Source organism: Symsagittifera roscoffensis, chromosome 9 (assembly GCF_963678635.1).
Source record: "Symsagittifera roscoffensis chromosome 9, txSymRosc1.1, whole genome shotgun sequence".
In the NCBI taxonomy this organism is placed as follows: domain Eukaryota; kingdom Metazoa; phylum Xenacoelomorpha; order Acoela; family Convolutidae; genus Symsagittifera; species Symsagittifera roscoffensis.
The window spans coordinates 33766895-33789200 of NC_087070.1; the positions used below are offsets into that span (position 1 = coordinate 33766895).

General features: G+C 42.6%; 1 protein-coding gene across 6 annotated transcripts in view; it reads left to right on the forward strand.

The window, feature by feature from the left end:
* Positions 1–22306, forward strand: part of LOC134854597 (protein Hook homolog 3-like) — a 377820-nt gene that overhangs the window by 251773 nt on the left and 103741 nt on the right. The window lies entirely within an intron of this gene.

The following is a 22306-nucleotide window of genomic DNA, read 5'->3' on the forward strand; positions in this document are numbered from 1 at the left end:
GTTCATTTCGGTTCATGATAGAACAAATTTCAGTGCCAGCATTGAGCACTTGTGTCAACATGTTAAGAGAGGGCGATGAACGAGCGAAAGTCTTGCTCTTGCTAGCACTGCTGGATATGCATTAAAGCAAACCAATGCGAGTGAACATGAAAGAACCCGTGGAACTAGAACCCATGAGGAAAATAGACGAAATAAGGAGATTCTCAAACAAAGATCTGAGGCTCAATAAGGAATCTATGGGAGCACTGCCGAAATCCAGTGAATAATGTGGACCAATCAGAAAATAGTCATACAGTTACGTGTCCAGAGTCATAGGGATAGCGTACAACCCTTTCCTAAATGAAGACATACGCGATTGCTTCTTTGACTACGAGCGAGCACTGTTGCTAAGATTCTGGACGTCGAGAATCGCAACGAGAAGAGGCGCTGCTAATCAGCAGACCAGGCTGGGACTAATCTTAGAGGAAAAAGTGGCCGCATCTTCAGTGCCAAAATCACAATCGAGTGGAGTTTGGTTTGGGATTCTCAGATGAACTGCTGAGAACAAGTTTGATCGTAGTGTGGGAACTAATGAAGCCATCATGGTGTCCGAGTCCCAACGCTGATTCGATATTACGTGCAACACAAGACTTACAGAGGGAACTAAACTCAGACTGTAACCTGCGTGATCTTAACATCATCTATAACGTGATGACGACAGCCTCTAAGAGCAACGGAGAAGGCAAAGTAGAGTTGCCTGGCTGGGGACCAGAGGACTGAGTCAAACCTGGTAGCTGTCTGGAAGAAGTCTGTGGACTGGAAGGTCACGTCTGTGGTGGTCTGGATTGCGTGAAGACCTTGGAGAAACAACACAAGCAGTTGACAATCTTGTTTGGGAACATTGTGATGAAGGCGAAAACAGAAACGGAACTAATTGCCGATTGCCATGGAGGAACCGAGGCAAACCTAGTAACTGCACTAGGATTCTACAGCATGTTTGGTTTTTTAGAGTCACTGCTGAATCTAGAAGAAAAGCATGAGATGGTCATGGCCATCAGTGTAGAAGTGTTCCCAGGAGTTTTGCAGACTGAGCAAAAACACATGGGAAGGTGGAGGGAAGCGGTTGAGGCGTAATTGAACTTCCGACACAGTGAGACATATCGCAGACCATCGGGAGCGCGATATTTGGTGGGATCGACATTAGCTCCAATGTGCAAGAGCAGATACCCGGTGCATTTCGTAGCAGTGGATGTGAGAAGTACGAGAACGATCGTGGATCAAGCCTTATCGGTGCCAAAATGGGTAAGACTAGCAAGAATGTCAGAAATTTTTTGTGAGTTAGTGTGCAAAATGTTCTCAGCAGTTCCAGAGAGAACTAAAGAGGAGTTAGAATCGATACTGAGAAAAAAGTTCATGGGATACGCCAGAGGGAACTTCAGTGACTTTGAAAGACAAAAGCAGAAAGGATCAACCGTCACGGATTACAATACAGTAGATGAGAATGATGAAGTCCACCGAGTGATGATGGAAGTAGAACCACTACTGGAAGCTTCGGGAAAGCGTAATTGGAGGAGCATCATGTCAACACATGATGAGTTTACCTGCCATTGCTTGTTGCAAACATGGTGGTACACCGCGCGTAGTAATCTGATGTTGATCTGGGACTGTGGAGAGCTGCTCACCATGGGTTTACCAGACTCATCACGGCCCATAACGATAGTGATAGTGGGAGTTATGATGGCGGTACAATGGCTGGAAGCTCATGTGAAAGAGAACAATAGAGAGGAGGCGCCAACGAGAGAACAATTGCAGAAATTGGATTGTCTAAAAGATTTAGATCTTTTTGAGACAATGTGCAAAATCTTGAACATTCCGATGGAAGTGAAAAAGATATGGGCCAGGAGACGTCTGATGCCATGGTTTAGAGCCAACATGACTGCATGCTTATACGAATATGCTAAGAAGCATATGTCGAAGCACATCAGAGTGTACAGAGCGTATCAGCTGGACATTTGAACAGGAGCTTTCAAGCAAGCTTTTGTAACTCATCGGAATGCAGTGACCGCCGCATTAAAGAGAACTTCCAGGATGAGTGAATGTAATGGAAGGGATATAGAAGAGATGTTCAAGGAAGATTTGGAGAGAAACGTGACGTTGTGCCTCCACAACAGCTTCTGCCGAAACGATGAATCTAACGTTGATCCCCTACCTTGTTGTAAACAAAGAGTAGAAGAGCAGAAGTGTTGGAAGACTGCTTCCAACAGCGTCAGGATGGCAACCGACGTGTTGCAAGACACAGAGACTGAAAGTGCAGAGTCAATGTCGCAGGAGGAGGAGATGGAACCTTGACAAATGGCCAAAGAACAAGATGCAAAAAGAAAGAAATTAGAACAATTTAGAAGTCTTAGAACTTCTAAACGACGAAAAAAGAAGAAACAAAGAAGTGACGAAAGAGAAGAAGTTAAAACTCAGAATTGTTTTGCATGTGACAAAAAACTCAAATGAGAAACGAAGCAACCAAGTTTGTTGCATTTACAAATTTGCACTTTGATTTTAGTTAGTGGCTTTAGAGACACTAACTATTTATTTTGAAAGGCTTGAGTGAAGAGTATATTTAAGCCTGCATGATTGTTTTTAATCAACTAGGACGACTGATTACTTTGTGGTGACATGAAAGGCTGGGGTAATTCATTGTTCTTTCTAACCACAGAGTTTCTCAATTTTAATATTTAGGACCAATAACAACTAAATTTCCGAAGGGAAGAAGCATAGCAGGATAATTTTAGCTTGTTGGTTGGTAGGACTGTCCTTAAAAACACCTTAAAGTAACACCTTATAAAACCTAGGAGAAAAAGTTTTAAATCAGGGCATTGTAATTAGAAGTCAGAAAAGTGTTTTATCTTAAGTCGTATCTTCGAAAGTGCAGATTGGTGAAAGAATTTGGAAGGCTATAGTAATGTAGTACGATGCCATTTATGTTCTGCAGTGAGTCGATATGGCGTGGATAAAAGTGATTTCGTGCATTTTGTAAATTCTGTTCGATGGCACTGTACCATTTTTGCGAAGACTACGAGATTCAATGGGGGCATTGACCGGTCTGTCCGGGGAGTATGTGACATTCGACCAGAATTGACAAAAAGGCCATTTCGACTTATTAGCCGCTGACCTTGAGAGTTGGCAGTTTTAGTATATTAGCGACGTTATTTGAACGATTGAGCAAACTGTGAAGGTCAGAATAATCTGGTATTTTAATTTTTTAAAATTTCGAATGATGACGTCACATTTCTGAAAATTGCTGAAACGGCCATTCTGAAGAAAAATCAGAGAGAAAAACACAACAACAACGATAGTTGCGATAAAAACAACGACATGAAATAGAAAAATACGACAGAGTCTTAGCAGAGACCGCTCCGAGTTGTAACAATTTTGTCGCTACAATCGTTACAAAGCCATTCACGCCAACGGTGAAGGGTGGTGGAACCGCGAATTCAGCCTTCTGGAGAGGAAATAAGAGTGTTATTTCCCCGGATTCAGGAATCCGGAGGGGATTTGAGACTTGGACTCGAACTGATAAAAACTAACTTTTAGCTTCCTGCTTATGTCCTGAATTGAACTTAATTAAGATCTAGATTCATTTTCTGATAATGAGAAGCTAAGAGTTGAGGGAACGGGTTGATCCATTTTCGGTGGAGATGATGATTTTTATTTACTGAACAAAAACAATAGTAATATAATAAATACTTTTAGCCCTGTTTTTAGGAGTGACCTCGTGTCTGGGGATACTGAGACCCAGCCATGAGCTCACTAATGTTGCATTAGAAAGTTCATGGGATACGCCAGTGGGAACTTCAGTGACTTTGAAAGACAAAAAAGCAGAAAGGATCAAACGTCACGGATTACAATACAGTAGATGGTGAAGTCCACCGAGTGATGATGGAAGTGGAACCACCACTGGAAGCTTCCGGAAAGCGTAATTGGAGGAGCATCATGTCAACACATGATGAGTTTAACTGCCATTGCTTGTTGCAAATATGGTGGTACCCCGAGCGTAGTAATCTGGTGTTGATCTGGGACTGTGGAGAGCTGCATGGGTTTACCAGACTCATCACGGCCCATAACGATAGTGATAGTGGGAGTTATGATGGCGATACGATGGCTGGAAGCTCATGTGAAAGAGAACAATAGTTAGGAGGCGCCAACGAGAGAACAATTGCAGAAATTGGATTGTCTAAAAGATTTAGATCTTTTTGAGACAATGTGCAAAATCTTGAACATTCCGATGGAAGTGAAAAAGATATGGGCCAGGAGACGTCTGATGCCATGGTTTAGAGCCAGCATGACTGCATGGTTATACGAATATGCTAAGAAGCATATGTCGAAGCACAGCAGAGTGTACAGAGCGTATCAGCTGGACATTGGAACAGGAGCTTTCAAGCAAGCTTCTGTAACTCATCGGAATGCAGTGACCGCCGCAGTAAAGAGAACTTCCAGGATGAGTGAATGTAATGGAAGGGAGATAGAAGAGATGTTCAAGGAAGATTTGGAGAGAAACGTGACTTTGTGCCTCCACAACAGCTTCTGCCGAAACAAAGAATCTAACGTTGATCCCCTACCTTGTTGTAAACAAAGAGTAGAAGAGCAGAAGTGTTGAAAGACTGCTTCCAACAGCGTCAGGATTGCAACCGACGTGTTGCAAGACACAGAGACTGAAAGTGCAGTGTCAATGTCGCAGGAGGAGGAGATGGAAATGGCCTTGACAAATGGCCCACGAACAAGATGCAAAAAGAAGAAAAATTAGAAGAATTTAGAAGTTTTAGAACTTCTAAACGACAAAAAAAGAAGAAACAAAGAAGTGACGAAAGAAAAGAAGTTAAAACTCAGAATTGTTTTGCATGTGACAAAAAACTCAAATGAGAAACGAAGCAACCAAGTTTGTTGCATTTACAAACTTGCACTTTGATTTTAGTAAGTGGCTTTAAAGACACTAACTATTTATTTAGAAAGGCTTGAGTGAAGTATATATTTAAGTATTCTAGCATGCATGATTGTTTTTAATCAATTAGGACATAATAATTACTTTGTGGTGACATGAAAGGCTTGGGTAATCTCTTGAATTGACATTAGAAGTCAGAAAAAAGTTTTATCTTAAGTCGTATCCTCGAAAGTGCAAATTGGTGAAAGAATTTGGAAGGCTATAGTTATGTAGTACGATGCCATTTATGTTCTGCAGTGAGTCGATATGGCGTGGATAAAAGTGATTTCGTGCATTTTGTAAATTCTGTTCGATGGCACTGTACCATTTTTGTGAAGACTACGAGATTCAATGGGGGCATTGACCGGTCTGTCCGGGGAGTATGTGACATTCGACCAGAATTGACAAAAAGGCCATTTCGACTTATTAGCCGCTGACCTTGAGAGTTAGCAGTTTTAGTATATTAGCGACGTTATTTGAACGATTGAGCAAATTGTGAAGGTCAGAATAATCTGGTATTTTATTTTTTTAAAGTTTCGAATGATGACGTCACATTTCTGAAAATTGCTGAAACGGCCATTCTGAAGAAAAACCAGAGAGAAAAACACAACAACAACGATAGTTGCGATAAAAACAACGACATGAAATAGAAAAATACGACAGAGTCTTAGCAGAGACCGCTCCGAGTTGTAACGATTTTGTCGCTACAATCGTTACAAAGCCATTCACGCCAACGGTGAAGGGTGGTGGAACCGTGAATTCAGCCTTCTGGAGAGGAAATAAGAATATTTAAATACTTATCATACTCCTATTGTTTTTGTTCAGTAGATAGTGTTCAGTATGGATCAACTTTTTCCCTTAAAACCTAGCTTCACATAATCTGAAGTGGAAATTAGATCATCTTAATACAATTCAGGACATGACCAGAAGCTAAAAGTTCGTAAAAGCAGAGAGTTACAGATTTCTCCCGAGACCCCTCCAGATTCTGGAATCCGGACAAATAACACTCTTACTTCTTCCCTGAAGGCTCGACACGTCGTTCCAATACACTTCCAGGTTCTCGGGATTCGTGTTGTAACGATTGAAGCGGCACAACCGTTACAACTCGGAATGGTCTTATGATAGTTGTTTTCTGCTTCAATCTCGATCTGTATCGCACAATTGTCTTTCACCGTTTTTCTCCACGACCTCTGTTGTTGTGTTTTTCGATGTTTCAATTGTCGCGAAATCTCAAATTGTTACGTGTCGTTCATGCTCAAATCGAAATTTTGAAAATTAGATTGTCCGGCCAAATTAACCATTCCTGATTTGTTAAACTGAACAATTAACACCGTTAACTCGTAAAAGCCATCAATCTTCCCAGACAGATGTAAGAAACTTGCATTTTGACAAATTTTAGTCGAATGTCACATACCCCCGAACAGCCCGGTCAATGTCCTCATTGAGTCACGTAGTCTTCATCAAAACGGTACAGTGCCATCGAACAGAATTTACAAAATGCATCAAATCACTTTTATCCACATCACATCGACTCACTGCAGAATTTAATTGACATCATACTACACTATTATAGCCTTCCAAGTTCTTTCACTAATCTGCACTTTTGAGGATATGTGACATTCGACCAAGAGAGGAAGAAGATCAGTCAGCTGGCAGGCTAGTCATGCGGAAATTTCCGGAAGGGGCCAGAAGGGAAGAGCAAGGGCCCTCAAATTCGAAAGAGGAATCAGAAGGAGAGGATGGACAGGGAGGAAGCCGTCGATCGGAGGAACCTATGCAACAGGAACCCGATCAGGCCGAGAACGAAGACGATAAGGCATCGACAGGAGGTGTATCCAGCCTAGACTTCAATTTCCTCAGTGATTTTGAAAACAACGCCGATACGTTAGAAGCGACTGAACGAGCAAACGAAGGTAATTCGACACTGGAGCCACCGTCGGCTTTTGCGGAAATGAACCGGAATTTGCCAGAGAGCAGCTCTCCGGGCAGTTATAAAGACAATGAACAAAGACTCCTCACTGAATCACCAAGGAGAAGAAGGATAGAAGTCGCTGCCAGAGTACCCTTCTTGGGAACATAACCCGAAGAAGAGTGGGAGGTGCATCACAGGAACCATGAAAATAGGACGGGATGTAGAATGGACAGAGTAGCCTTTATGGAAGAGGTCTGGACAGTAGTTCAGAGCTAACGGTACCCAATCCATTTTGAAACTAGGTCTCAACCGACCAATAATGCGGGAGGTCCTTGACAAACTCGACGAGTGTGAAGGGACATTGAGCGAGTTGTTGCTCGACTCAGCCACTGATGAAAGTGAGGCAAACTCTCCTATCAATCTGACGCCGCAAGAAGACAAAGGAGAAGTGGTATATCTGTCAAGAACCCGGAAAAGAACGATGCCATCAAAATTGGTGATTGACAAGAATAATGAAATGAAGTTGAAACTACTGGGCAGCAAGGTGACTTTGAGGAAGGCGGGAAGGACGAAGGTGAACTCGGAAATCTCGATAAAAGCTGTCAACTCAGCGAAAATAAAACGAGTCGAAAAAGCTATGGATTTGGGACAAAGTGATGATCGATTGCCTGGCACAGACAGGATGTTGACTGATGTAGCGATGGTGCCACCCATTCTCATGGCAGGGATAAAATCAACTGGTTACAAAACCAAGAGGAGTGACCGCACTCTGACTGGAGCAACATTAGAAATGGAAATTTTCAGCCAATGTGGAGAGAGTACCATGAAAGACTTTAAACCGTCTCCCATGAACCACGGAAACGGAAGTGTTGTAGGACAGCTAATGCCAGTGGAATATAACCGAATGACAGTGTCGGATACTGTATCAATATATGAACCCGCCAGTGGATACACGGAGATGTTGGAGTACAGAAACTCGGCCAGAGGACACTTAATGGCTCTGGAAGACAATAGTGCCATGGAAGGTTACTTGGAAACGATGATGCAAGGCACCACCCTGAAGCAGAAGGCATACGGGGGACTCTGGCATCGTCTGAAATTCAGACAGAAACGATCGAGCAGTTGGTGAGCCTTCCATGGAGAGCGGTAGTGTTACGATACTTCGAAGAAGGAATGAGAACCACGCCGAAGATACACGCTCTGATAGCAGTACCTTATGTGAGAACTGAGTTACAATTGAGGTTCACCTGTTGCATGATCGGACTGACTCGTGGGGAATATGATTCAGAAGAAAGGAAAAGATCAAAGGAAGAAAAGGTATTTCTAATGACAAGCATGAGAGATCTGATAACCCAAGAGGAAGCAGCAATATCGTGCGCGAAGCGGAGAGACGCTCTCTGTTTCATTCGGTTCATGATAGAACAAATTTCAGTGCCAGCATTGAGCACTTGTGTCAACATGTTAAGAGAAGGCGATGAATGAGCGAAAGCCTTGCTCTTGCTAGCACTGCTGGATATGCATTAAAGCAAACCAATGCGAGTGAACATGAAAGAACCCGTGGAACTAGAACCCATGAGGAAAATAGACGAAATAAGGAGATTCTCAAACAAAGAGCTGAGGCTCACTAAGGAATCTATGGGAGCACTGCCGAAATCCAGTGAATAATGTGGACCAATCAGAAAGAAGTCATACAGTTACGTGTCCAGAGTCATAGGGATAGCGTACAACCCTTTTCTAAATGAAGACATACGCGATTGCTTCTTTGACTACGAGCGAGCAGTGTTGCTAAGATTCTGGACGTCGAGAATCGCAATAATAACAGGGGCTGATAATCAGCAGACCAGGCTGGGACTAATCTTAGAGGAAAAGGTGGCCGCTCCTTCAGTGCCAAAATCAGACAATCGAGTGGATTTTGGATTGGGATTCTCAGATGAACTGCTGAGAACGAGTTTGATGGTAGTGTGGGAACTAATGAAGCCATCATGGTGTCCGAGTCCCACCGCTGATTCGATATTACGAGCAACACAAGACGTACAGAGGGAACTGAACTCAGACTGTAACCTGCGTGATCTTAACATCATCTATAACGTGATGACGACAGCCTCTAAGAGCAACGGAGAAGACAAAGTAGAGTTGCCTGGCTGGGGACCAGAGGACTGGGTCAAACCTGGTAGCTGTCTGGCAGAAGTCTGTGGACTGGAAGGTCCCGTCTGTGGAGGTCTGGATTGCGTGAAGACCTGGGAGAAACAACACAAGCAGTTGACGATCTTGTTTGGGAACATTGTGATGAAGGCGAAAACAGAAACGGAACTAATTGCGGATTGCCATGGAGGAACCGAGGCAAACCTAGTGACTGCACTAGGATTATACAGCATGTTTGGTTTTTTAGAGTCACTATTGAATCTAGAACAAAAGCATGAGATGGTCACGGCCATCAGTGTAGAAGTGTTCCCAGGAGTTTTGCAGATTGAGCAAAAACACATAGGAAGGTGGAGGGAAGCGGTTGAGGCGGAAATGAACTTCCGACACGGTGAGACATATCGCAGACCGTCGGGAGCGCGATATTTGGTGGGATCGACATTAGTTCCAATGTGCAAGAGCAGATACCCGGTGCATTTTGTAGCTGTCGATGTGAGAAGTACGAGAACGATCGTGGATCAAGCCTTCTCGGTGCCAAAATCGATAAGACGAGAATGTCAGAAATTTTTTATGAGTTACTGTGCAAAATGTTCTCAGCAGTTCCAGAGAGAACTAAAGCGGATTTAGAATCGATACTGAGAAAGAAGTTCATGGGATACGCCAGAGGGAATTTCAGTGACTTTGAAAGACAAGGGCAGAAAGGATCAACCGTCACGGATTAAAATACAGTAGATGAGAATGATGAAGTCCACTGAGTGATGATGGAAGTAGAACCACTACTGGAAGCTTCGGGAAAGCGTAATTGGAGGAGCATCATGTCAACACATGATGAGTTTCCCTGCCATTGCTTGTTGCAAACATGGTGGTACCCCGCGCGTAGTAATCTGGTGTTGATCTGGGACTGTGGAGAGCTGCTCTCCATGGGTTTACTAGACACATCACGGCCAATAACGAGAGTGATAGTGGGAGTATTGATGGCGATACGGTGGCTGGAAGCTCATGTGAAAGAGAACAAAAGACAGGAGGCGCAAACGAGAGAAAAATTGCAGAAATTGGATTGTCTAAAAGATTTAGATCTTTTTGAGACAATGTGCAAATCTTGAACATTCCGATTGAAGTGAAAAAAATATGGGCCAGGAGACGTCTGATGGCATGGTTTAGAGCCAACATGACTGCATGCTTATACGAATATGCTAAGAAGCATATGTCGAAGCACAGCAGAGTGTACAGAGTGTATCAGCTGGACATTGGAACAGGAGCTTTCAAGCGATCTTTTGTAACTCATCGGAATGAAAAAACCACCGCAGTGAAGAGGACTTCTAGGGCAAGTAAATGTGACGGAAGAGAAAGAGAAGAGATGTTGAAGGAAGATTTGGAGAAAAACGTGACGTTGTGCCTCCACAACAGCTTCTGCTGCCGAAACAAAGAATCTAACGTTGATCCCCTACCTTGTTGTAAACAAAGAGTAGAAGAGCACAAGTGTTGGAGCACTGCTTCCAACAGCGTCAGGATGGCAACCGACGTGTTGCAACACACAGAGACTGAAAGTGCACAGTCAATGTCGCAGGAGGAGGTTATGGAACATTGACAAATTGCCAAAGAACAAGATGAAAAAAGAACTTCTAAACGACGAAAAAAGAAGAAACAAAGAAGTGATGAAAGAGAAGAAATTAAAACTCAGAATTGTTTTGCATGTGACAAAAAACTCAAATGAGAAACGAAGCAACCAAGTTTGTTGCATTTATAAATTTGCATTTTGATTTTAGTTAGTTGCTTTAGAGACACTAACTCTTTATTTAGAAAGATCTGAGTGAAGAGTATATTTAAGTATTCCAGCTTGCATGATTGTTTTTAATCAATTAGGACGACTGATCACTTTGTGGTGACATGAAAGGCCTGGGTAATCTCTTGAAGAGGGATATTGTTTTATTGTTCTTTCTAACCACAGAGTTTCTTAATTTTAATATTCAGGACCAATAACCACTAATTTTCCGAGGGGAAGAAGCATAGCAGGATAATTTTAGCTTGTTGCTTGGTATGACTGTCCTTAAAAACACCTGAAACTAACATCTTTCAAAACCTAGGAGAAAAAGTTTTAAATCAGTGCATTGACATTAGAAGTAAGAAAAATTGTTTTTATCTTAAGTCCTATCCTCAAAAGTGCAGATTGGTGAAAGAATTTGGAAGGTTATAGTAGTGTAGTACGATGCCATTTATATTCTGCAGTGAGTCGATATGGCGTGGACAAAGTGATTTCGCGCATTTTGTAAATTCTGTTCGATGGCACTGTATCATTTTTCGAAGACTACGAGATTCAATGGGGGCATTGAACGGGATGTCCGAGGAGTATGTGACATTCGACCAGATTTGACAAAAAGGCCATTTTGATTTATTAGCCGCTGACCTTGAGAATCGGCAGTTTTAGTAGATTAGCGACGTTATTTGAACGATTGAACAAACTGTGAAGGTCAGAATATTCTGGTATTTTAAATTTTTAAAATTTAGATTGATGACGTCACATTTCTGAGAAATGCTGAAACTGCCATTCTGAAGAAAATCAGAGAGAAAAACACAACAACAACGATTGTTGCGATAAAAACAACGACATGAAATAGAAAAAAAACGACAGAGTCTTAGCAGAGACTGCTCCGAGTTGTAACGAGTGTGTCCCTAAAATCGTTACAAAGCCATTCACGCCAACGGTGAAGGGTGGTGGAACCGTGAATTCAGCCTTCTGGAGAGGAAACAAGAATGTTATTTCCACGGATTCAGGAATCCGGAGGGGATTTGAGACTTGGACTCGAACTGATATAAACTAACTTTTAGCTTCCTGGAGATGTCCTGAAGTGAATTGCAAACATCCAAATTTGTTTTCAGATCATGAGATGCCAGGAGTTGAGGGAAAGGGTTGATCCATCTTCGATAGAGATGATGATTTTTATCTACTGAACAAAAACAATAGTAAAATAATAAATAGTAGTAGCCCTGTTTTTAGGAGTGACCTCGTGGTCTGGGAATACTGAGACCCAGCCATGAGCTCACTAAATTTGCATAAAGTAAGTTAATTTGAGCGTTCTGGTCGAAGTCGGAGAACAATAACGTTTTTGTCGACCCGATGTTGGAAAGATCACCAAAAGAACTGGCTTTGGTAGAGACGGTGAAATGCATGTAAAGCTTCGTTTAGACGCTGGCCAGTAGTTTTATAGCTTAGCTTTATTTTCCGTCGATATGTACTTCCGGGCGAATGTTGCATATCTTAATTGAATGTTTTTTTTTACTTAAATGGGGGCCATAAAAGATGTCAGACATGCGGATTTGCTATGATAAGGGTTGTGGTTGGAAATTTGTAACATTCGCCCGGAAGCACAAATCGACGGAAAAAAAAGCTAGGTTCTAAAACGACTGGCTAGTTTCTAAACACAGCTCCACATGCTTTTCATCGTCTCAGCCACAGCCAGTTCTTTTGGTGGTCTTTCTAACATCGAGTCGACAAAAACATTACTGTTTCCGGCTTCGATCAGAACTCTCTAATTAACTTATTTACATGCATAAATAGTGAGCTCATGGCTGAGTCTCAGTATCCCCAGACCACGATGTCACTCCTAAAAACAGGGCTACTACATATTTATCATATATTTGTTCAGTAGATCAAAATCAACATCTCCTTCGAAGATGGATCAACTTTTTCCCTTAACCTAGCTTCACATAATCTGAAAATGATTTTAGATAATCTGAATACAAATCAGGACATGACCAAAAGTCAAAGTTCATAAAAGCAGAGAGTTACAGATTTCTCCCGAGACCCATCCGGATTCTAGAATCCGGACAAGTAACAGTCTTACTTCTTCCCGGAAGGCTCGACACGTCGTTCCAATACACTTGCAGGTTCTCGGGATTCGTGTTGTAACGATTGAAGCGGCACAACCGTTACAACTCGGAATGGTCTTCTGATAGTAGTTTTCTGCTTCAATCTCGATCTGTATCGCACAATTGTCTTTCACCGTTTTTCTCAACGACCTCTGTTGTTGTGTTTTTCGATGTTTCAATTGTCGCGAAATCTCAAATTGTTACGTGTCGTTTATGCTCAAATCGAAATTTTGAAAATTAGATTGTCCGGCCAAATTAACCATTCCTGATTTGTTAAACTGAACAATTAACACCGTTAACTCGTAAAAGCCATCAATCTTCCCAGACAGATGTAAGAAACTTGCATTTTGACAAATTTTGGTCGATGTCACATACCCCCGAACATCCCGACCAATGTCCTCATTGAGTCACGTAGTCTTCATCAAAATGGTACAGTGCCATCGAACAGAATTTACAAAATGCATCAAATCAGTTTTATCCACATCACATCGACTCACTGAAGAATACAAATGACATCATACTACACTATTATAGCCTTCCAAATTCTTTCACTAATCTGCACTTTCGAGGATATGTGACATTCGACCAAGCTGTGTCAAAATTCAATTTCGAATTCGAAATTTAATTGATGCATCAGACCGAAAAGATTGATGGTTTTAATCAGTTATAGGTCTTAATCGTTCGTTCTGACAAATTCGGAAGTGTTAATTTAATAGTTAAAAAATAGTTTTCAAATAAAGACACGTCACGACCTCGACATTTCGCACCAACTGAAACGGCGAAACACAACAACGACAAGTTTCTCAGAGAGAACAACTATATTCGTTGAAAGAGACGAAGTTAACAAAACAAATTGGAACAGCAGTTAAAGTTTTGAAGACCATTCCGAGTTGTAACTATTGTGCAGTTACAATCGTTACAAGGCAATTCCCCGAACCAGGAAGGGTGTTGGGACGACGTGTCCAGCCTTCGGGAAAGAAATAAGAACGTTATTTCACCGGATTCCAGAATCCGGAAGGGTCTCGAGAGATAACTTAAACATTATTTCAACAAGCTTTTAGCTTCCTGAAGATGTCCTGAGTTGAAATGAAAATCTCCAAATTTGTTTTCAGCCATGAGATCACTAATGTTGCATGTAAGTAACATAATTTGAGCGTTCTGGTCGAATCCAGAGAACAGTAACGGTTTTGTCGACCCGATGTTAGAAAGATCACCAAAAGATCACCTGCGGTTCGTTCCCATAAAGGCTGACGGGGAGTCCAGCTTGGAAGTATCCTCGCCGGCTGGCTCAGTCGTCTCCAACGCATCCGCGCCGCTTTCAAAATCACTGAGGAAATTGAAGTCTAGGCTGGATACACCTCCTGTCGATGCCTTATCGTCTTCGTTCTCGGCCTGATCGGGTTCCTGTTGCATAGGTTCCTCCGATCGACGGCTTCCTCCCTGTCCATCCTCTCCTTCTGATTCCTCTTTCGAATTTGAGGGCCCTTGCTCTTCCCTTCTGGCCCCTTCCGGAAATTTCCGCATGACTAGCCTGCCAGCTGACTGATCTTCTTCCTCTCTTGGTCGAATGTCACATATCCTCGAAAGTGCAGATTAGTGAAAGAATTTGGAAGGCTATAATAGTGTAGTGTGATGTCAATTGTATTCTGCAGTGAGTCGATGTGATGTGGATAAAAGTGATTTGATGCATTTTGTAAATTCTGTTCGATGGCACTGTACCGTTTTGATGAAGACTACGTGACTCAATGAGGACATTGACCGGGCTGTTCTGGGGTATGTGACATTCGACTAAAATTTGTCAAAATGCAAGTTTCTTACATCTGTCTGGGAAGATTGATGGCTTTTACGAGTTAACGGTGTTAATTGTTCAGTTTAACAAATCAGGAATGGTTAATTTGGCCTGACAATCTGATTTTCAAAACTTCGATTTGAGCATGAACGACACGTAACAATTTGAGATTTCGCGACAATTGAAACGTCGAAAAACACAACAACAGAGGTCGTTGAGAAAAACGGTGAACGGCAATTGTGCGATACAGATCGAGATTGAAGCAGAAAACAACTATCAGAAGACCATTCCGAGTTATAACGGTTGTGCCGCTTCAATCGTTACAACACGAATCCCGAGAACCTGGAAGTGTATTGGAAAGACGTGTCAAGCCTTCCGGGAAGAAGTAAGAGTGTTATTTGTCCGGATTCCAGAATCCGGAGGGGTCTCGGGAGAAATCTGTAACTCTCTGCTTTTATGAACTTTTAGCTTCTGGTCATGTCCTGAATTGTATTAAGATGATCTAATTTCTATTTCAGATTATGTGAAGCTAGGTGTTAAGGGAAAAAGTTGATCCATACTGAACACTATCTACTGAACAAAAACAATAGTAAAATGATAAAGAAGTAATAGCCCTGTTTTAATAGTGACTTCGTGGTCTGGGGAAACTGAGACCCAGCCATGCGCTCACTATTTTTGCAAATAATTAAGTTAATTGGAGCGTTCTGATCGAAGCCGGAAACAGTAACGTTTTTTTTGTCGACCCGATGTTAGAAAGACCATCAAAAGAACTGGCTATGGCAGAGACGGCAAAAAGTAGGTAGAGCTGTGTTTAGACGCTAGCCAGTCGTTTTAGGGTCGTTTCCGAGCGAATGTTACATAGATGTTTTTATGGGGCTCTTGGGTGTGATTCTTTTTTAACATCATGACCGGTAGAACCGTTAACGAGCACTCAGCGCCGAGCGGATGCTCATAGCAAGGCCCTAACCACCGGGGCGGAAAGGTAGCTTGGAACGCGGAAACCTTCCGGATTCCCGTGAATAGCTTTTTAACCTAGTTAAGACCGAAATTTCACATACCAGGAATGGTGGGGAGATTGGACGTCCCTTCGTTCCCTGAAAAATTTAAAATGAAAAAAATTTGAAATTTATGCGTTAGGACAATAAAAATTGTTGTTCGGACAATGTTCACTAGTGAATTGACAGGTTTTAAAACCCGTTTGCCGATAACCTTCCGGGTTACAGTGAAATCGAACTTAACGTGTTTGATTTATTGAATTCATCAATCCGGAAGGGTCCAAATAGCATTGTTTTTGGCAAATTTTTTTAGCTGGAACGTTTTAGATTGGGTCTTTTGCATTGAACTAGAAGAGTATAAGCCTTTTGAGCTCGGATCAATAATTTTTAGGTCGAAAAGATAAGAATTGCAAAAAAAAGTTAGGCGGAACCTACAAGAGAGAGAATTTTTTGGCTTTAGAAAAAAGATGTTTTGGTTATTAACTTTAGCACAACTGATTAGATCCAGTTGATTTTGGTACCATTAGATCAGAAATTAGATGAGCTTACTCATAAAACCTTGAATTATTCAAAAAAATAAGCGTGAAATTTTTTTAAGATTAATTTTAGCAATATTACTAATTTGTGAGGGTAGACCGTTCAGGTTTCGTAAAACTTTTTTGGAAAGCTATTATACCCCTACCAAAGGGTAATTACGCTTGAATAAGGCAATTTTACGCTGTTCTAGACAAAAAGGGAGGGCTAAGGAATTCAGAAAACTATAGTCGAGTAGAAACTAGGCTAGTTATAAGACCCTTCACGGTTAAGGAGAAATGTCAAATAAGCAGCTTGGCTTCGATCTGGAAGGGTCTAGGGACGGAAAAAACACGCTTCCTAGTTAGTTCCTACAGCATAATAGCATCGGAGAACGTATCCGGAAGGTTCACGGGTGAGATTTTCAAAAGTCCCGTAAAAGTTATTTTTGCCAATCCGGAAGGGCCCAATTTTGCCAATCAGGAGGGGTCACAATTTTGCCAATCCGGAAGGGTCCTACTTTTGCAAATCTAGAGGGGTTCTAATTTTGCCAATCCGGAAGGGTCCAATTCTTTGCCAATCTCGAAGGGACCCAATTTTGCCAATCCGGAAGGGTCCTATTTTTGTCAAGACTTAAGTAGACAAAAGAAAAATAAATAGTGAAAGGTATTAGGTTATTAGAGTCAGGCTAGGAACCAGTGACTCCATTGGTTACTTGCCTTTTATAGAAGACCATTGGTTATTTTATATTTTATAGACTCCATTGGTTACTTGCCTTTTATAGAAGACCAGACTACAACTGAACAAGTCTAAGCCCGGATATTCGCGACACTAAGTCTAAATTGAACAAGAGTTTGTCACTGATTTGTGTGGATTGAAATTCAAAACATTTTTTTGAAAAGTGATTGCGTTGAGGGTTTTAGTAGTTCTAGCTCGGGCAATCCAAAGGCAGATAGGTAACACGGGACCCGGTGGGTGCAATGGACGTCCACTTGAGAAAATTAATTTTTCAAGTTTTGTTTGTTCGTTGCGGCACCGAACAGGGAAAGTTCTTTCTTTAGAAACAAGTTCGACTAATGTATTGCGACTAACTAAAGTACAAAATCCATACGTTTTGAATTGAAAATAATTTTTTCTTTCTTCGTTTTTGGTTTTAAATCAATAATATCTGTTCTTGATTGGGCAGTGAGTACACTATTGTTCAAAAATATTGATATCATCAGACTGAGCTAGCTTCATATCTCTACCACCAATAATCGATCATTGTAAATAAATTGTATATACGCTGTACTGTGATAATACACACGTTTTCGTGGTCACTTTTAAGGTGGAACTTTTGGAATTTGTTGTGTTTTGTTATTATTATCAGTAGTCAAACAATAAGGACACTAGCAATCGAACTGAGAGTATAGGTAGTAAAATGTGATAAATCGAAGACGAGTCTAGACAAGTCAAGGATACCTAAAAAAGTGATAGCTCTAGGAAATTTATAGCAGAGAAACAAAGAAAAGCAACGAACGGCCCTTTTGTGGAAAGGATCGCACGAGCCCGCACCGACAAAGGGAAGAAAGTTTCAGGCCAAATGGTTGAAACCAGGGTCAAAAGACCTCCGAAGGACAAAAGGCAATGTTAGAAGTATAGGTCCATCCGGACCCTGCCATGGATGACAACCGAGAGGGACATGGACCGGAAGGGAGTGGAAACAGAAGATTGGCGAGTGAATCTACTTCGGTAGAATAAGGCCAAGATTTTGCCACTTCCACCGGGACTCTAGACCGAGAAGAGATGTCGGCACTGCCCGACATCTCTACTGAAAACGTGGCTGCTACAAGATCACCCACAGACAACACTATGATGCATGGTGTGACGAAGAAACCGGGTACGACCTCCTCGTTTTCAGAAAGAGTGAAAAACAATTTGGGAAATTTCTTTCCATTTACCATGGGAGCGGGTACATGGTAAATGGGAGCGATGAAGCAGAAACCCAGGAAGAGGAGGAGGACGACGACGAACAAGATGACTTCGGATCTCAAGTCAGCCTCAATAGTTCGACTCAGGAAAACGATGCATACACCGATAGAGAAATTGGCTCTATGGACCAATTTGGTAAAGTCAGGACCTTAACCAAGACCACAAAGAGATCAGGCCAGTCAGGAGACTTTGTGAGTATGAGGAATTCGGAAATGCGAACTGGGAAGAACAAAAATACAGGGCTATGTAACCCACCTGCGGATCCAGGAGTGGATAATGAAGAGACGTCGAGACAGAGAATCAATACCCGAGTCTCGACCAGCACCAAGCTACCTGGAATCGATAGGGTGACACCACCACTTGTGATGCCATTAGTGGACAACGGAGCATCAATCGAAGAAGCCTGACCAACATAGTGGGCAGCATAGGAGAACAAAACGAACAGATGTCCTTAAGATTGAGTGAACTAGAGAGAGCAGTTCACGTCGAGAGAGAAAGCCTGCGGGAAGAGATCAACCGCAACAGACAAGAAGTCAGCAGAAGTGAAAAACGCTTGAAGGAGAGAACGGATGAACACTTGGTCAAACACTTGTCACGAATGGCAAGGGAAGCTGAGCAGAGAGAGTTACGATTGAGAGATGACTGGGCGAAGTTGAGAGTTCAACAAGAGCAGACTCTTGGGACTCTTGACACGAAGATAGACGCGATGATGGAGAGGCGAACTCAGGCTAACATGAATAGGTTGGATGGGCTACTAAGCAGCAGGAGTGGATCGAAGAATGGGGAACCGAACTCAGGAGAACCCAGCAGGGAGCCGAGAGTGAATTTCAATGAACAACCCAATAGGAGAAGGACATATCGATCCACTAGAGGAAGAGGCAGTTCATCCAGCTATGCCACAGGGGACAATAGGCCACGGGGCCCAAACATCAGAAAAATTTCGACTGGCAACAGACCGACCTCAAATGAACGACCGACGCAAGACACACATGCGACTGGGAGATGGGATTCCAGGAACTGGAGTCAAGCGAATCATAGAAGAAGTCATCCCAGCGATTCGGACAGAAGAGAAAATCCAGGGCCTCTATCAGGGGGCAATGATGCTCAAGCGGGGCATTCAAGGGACGCGGCATCAATAGCCACAGCCTTTGAACCTCTGAACAGGTCCTTGAAAACGTCCCTTACGAGGTTATTGAAAACCAGTGAACGCAGTGAAAAGTCCAGAAGGGTTTTTAAGAAACCAAGACGCTAAAAACAGGAATCTGATGGCTGTATTGATACCTGGATAGACGTGATGAAACTGCATTTTGAAGAGGAGGACTTGAAAGAAAGACAAGAATGCAGTGCGGTCACCAGCAACCTGGAAGGGACAGCCCTAAACTGCGTGATGGCCATAAAGCAATACCAGCGGGATACAGCTGAGAAAATCTTTGAAATCTTGTTAAATCGTTTTGGCTCAGGAGTATGAGAACTCAAAGCGATGATGCGCTTCGAGAAACGGAGGCAACGTGAACACGAGAAGATAGACATGTTTCTAGTTGATTTGGAGATGTTTAGAAGGCGTAGCCAACCAGATAAGTCAAACAGAAGGGTGAACCTGGCAGTAGCCTCAAAATTCATCGATGGCGTGAAAAATGCGCCAACACCAGAGGAGTTGAGACTCAAGTCAAAGGATTATCTTTTACTAAAACCCCCATTGAGATCTGGCTATTACAAAATTAATTATGGCAAAAACAATTATAGCTAACCAGGGTAACAATTGGTACAAACCAAGGGACAATATGGACAAGAGACGCTCTTGTGCAAATTGCAGTTCGACGGACCATCATGTGTCAGCATGCCCAACCGACAAACAAGGCATGAAAGCAATAGGCTTTAGCCTCGAGGATGAAGATGCATCAGAGGTCGATCATGAAGGTTTCATGAGGGGAGTAATTGCGAAATTCGGCCCAAGGTGTTTCTTTTGTAACTTAGAAGGTCATTTTAAATCGGATTATCCACAATTCTGGGATGCTGTGGCGGACATCAAGCATCCAAGGCATGAGGAAGCTTTAACGGGTGTGAAAGCCAGCAAGGCTCGCCTGTTGAGTGAAGCCGAGGCACGCAGAAAGGGAAAACCGCAAGAGCTGGCAACAGAGAAGATGCAGGCAGTAACGGAAGAGATAAGTGAACCGGAACCGTTGACTGCGGCAGATGACTTCAAGATCGACTATAGGGCAGGCGCGAGGGATGCTCTAAACAGAGTCCAGCAAGAGTTGGTGACGAAGGAGATCGAACAAAAAGAGAAGTTCGAACTAGAGAATGAGAAAATTCAGGAGAAGCTTAACGCCTTCGAGGCATCATATGTCAAAGAAACGAAAGCACCAAGCAGTTTGAGCATGAAACTAAACGTGATCTCTGGGCAGACGTACGGAACGGTGCCACAAGGAAGCAGAACACAGTCAATAATTTCAGTTGCGGGACATCAGGTGATCAGGAACATAAGTGAGCCCTCAGAGTTCACTATGATGCATTTAGACACATATGCAGATTATCTGACACAGGTGGAGCCAAGCACTGAGTCGATGGCTGTGCGAGCGTTGTTGACAACGGATGACCCTCGAACAAAGAAACTCCACGGACGCTACGTGGAAGTCTACGGACCTTAACAAAACGTTGAACGTTGACGGGATAAGTATCTACACTAGGACTTACGTCACAACAGATAGTGACCAAATGGGGCAGATCTATTTGGGTCAGGAAGAACTTAAGGTCCGCAGAATCGGCCATGATGCCATGATGCCATGATGGAGCAAGATGCAGTACTTATAGGGTACGAGGCATTTATGACTGCACATCTACTAGACACCAATGGGAAGAAAATTGGAGTAACAGGACTACTGGATACAGAAGCAGTGGTAAGCGTGATGCCAATAAAGACTTGGGAAAGAATGGGCTTCACGAGGGAAGATCTAAATCCAAAGAACCTCAGATTGGCAGCCGCCAACCGCGGAGTAATCTACCTGGCCGGAAGGACACCAATAACGGTCCTTCACATGGGAGGACGCGATCTTTGGATGAGCTTCCTGGTGGTGAGAACTAAGACGACCCAGACCAATTCATCTTGGGCCGTGATCTTGTCCGGAATTTCGATATGATGATTGACTTGAACAACGGCCTAATAAGGATTAGAAACCCGCACCGGAAGTATGTTAAGAAACCAGTTAATAGGATAATAATTGAGAAAACAAGGTACCAATTTTTTTAGATAGAAAGGTAAAATTTTAGCCGGGACAAGCTGTAATTGCAATTTTTAGGATTAGAAAATCTTTAAGTGATAGTAAACAGGTTTGTCTGGTACCCAACCCAAGTAGTCAAAACTCGGTGAGTTTAAGACGGAGCTTTTCAGTAACACGAAGCGGGCTGTGTGCCAGTGTGTTGATGAACAGACTGGACACCATGGTTACGATCCAGCGTGGAAAGAATCTTGGCTACGCACTGCCAATGAAAACCGACTATGAAGATACACAAAACTTGAAGAGATATAATGTGAAAGACTGCCCAAATCATGCGGATAAGGATAAAATTTTAAAGAGAATTGATGAATATGAATCTGTCATTAAACTGTTTTCAATGAAATCTGAAACGAATAATCGCTTGTCCAGCTAAGCGATTTTTCTGGAACACCCCTCGTCATATGAACTAGACTCCGACAAAACGGTTTTGGCGGAGATAGAACACTTGAGAAGGAAAATAGGCAAGGGAGATTTTGAATCATTAAGGGCGGTTTTAAATCGGAATGCGGACGTATTTTCAAAACATAAGGCCGACATCGGTTGCTGCAACTTCGTCGAACACGAAATAGAAACAGAGGAAGGCGCCATTCCTCATAGGGAAGGCGCAAGGCGAATGATGCCTCATAAATCGGAAGCGTGCCGATCAGAAATAGAAATGTTGCTCGAATACGACATGATAGAACCCTCAAAATCGCCTTGATCTTGCGGGGTAGTCATGGTCAAGAAGAAAGGGGGCAGTTTAAGTTCTGTTGCGACTTTCGTTACCTGAACGAAGTGACAATAAAAGATGCGTACCCGATACCGCGAATAGACGAGAGCCTCTCTAAACTTGGTGATGCCAAGTTTTCCACCACATTGGACTTGGGTTCTGCCTTCTGGCAGGTCCCTTTGCGT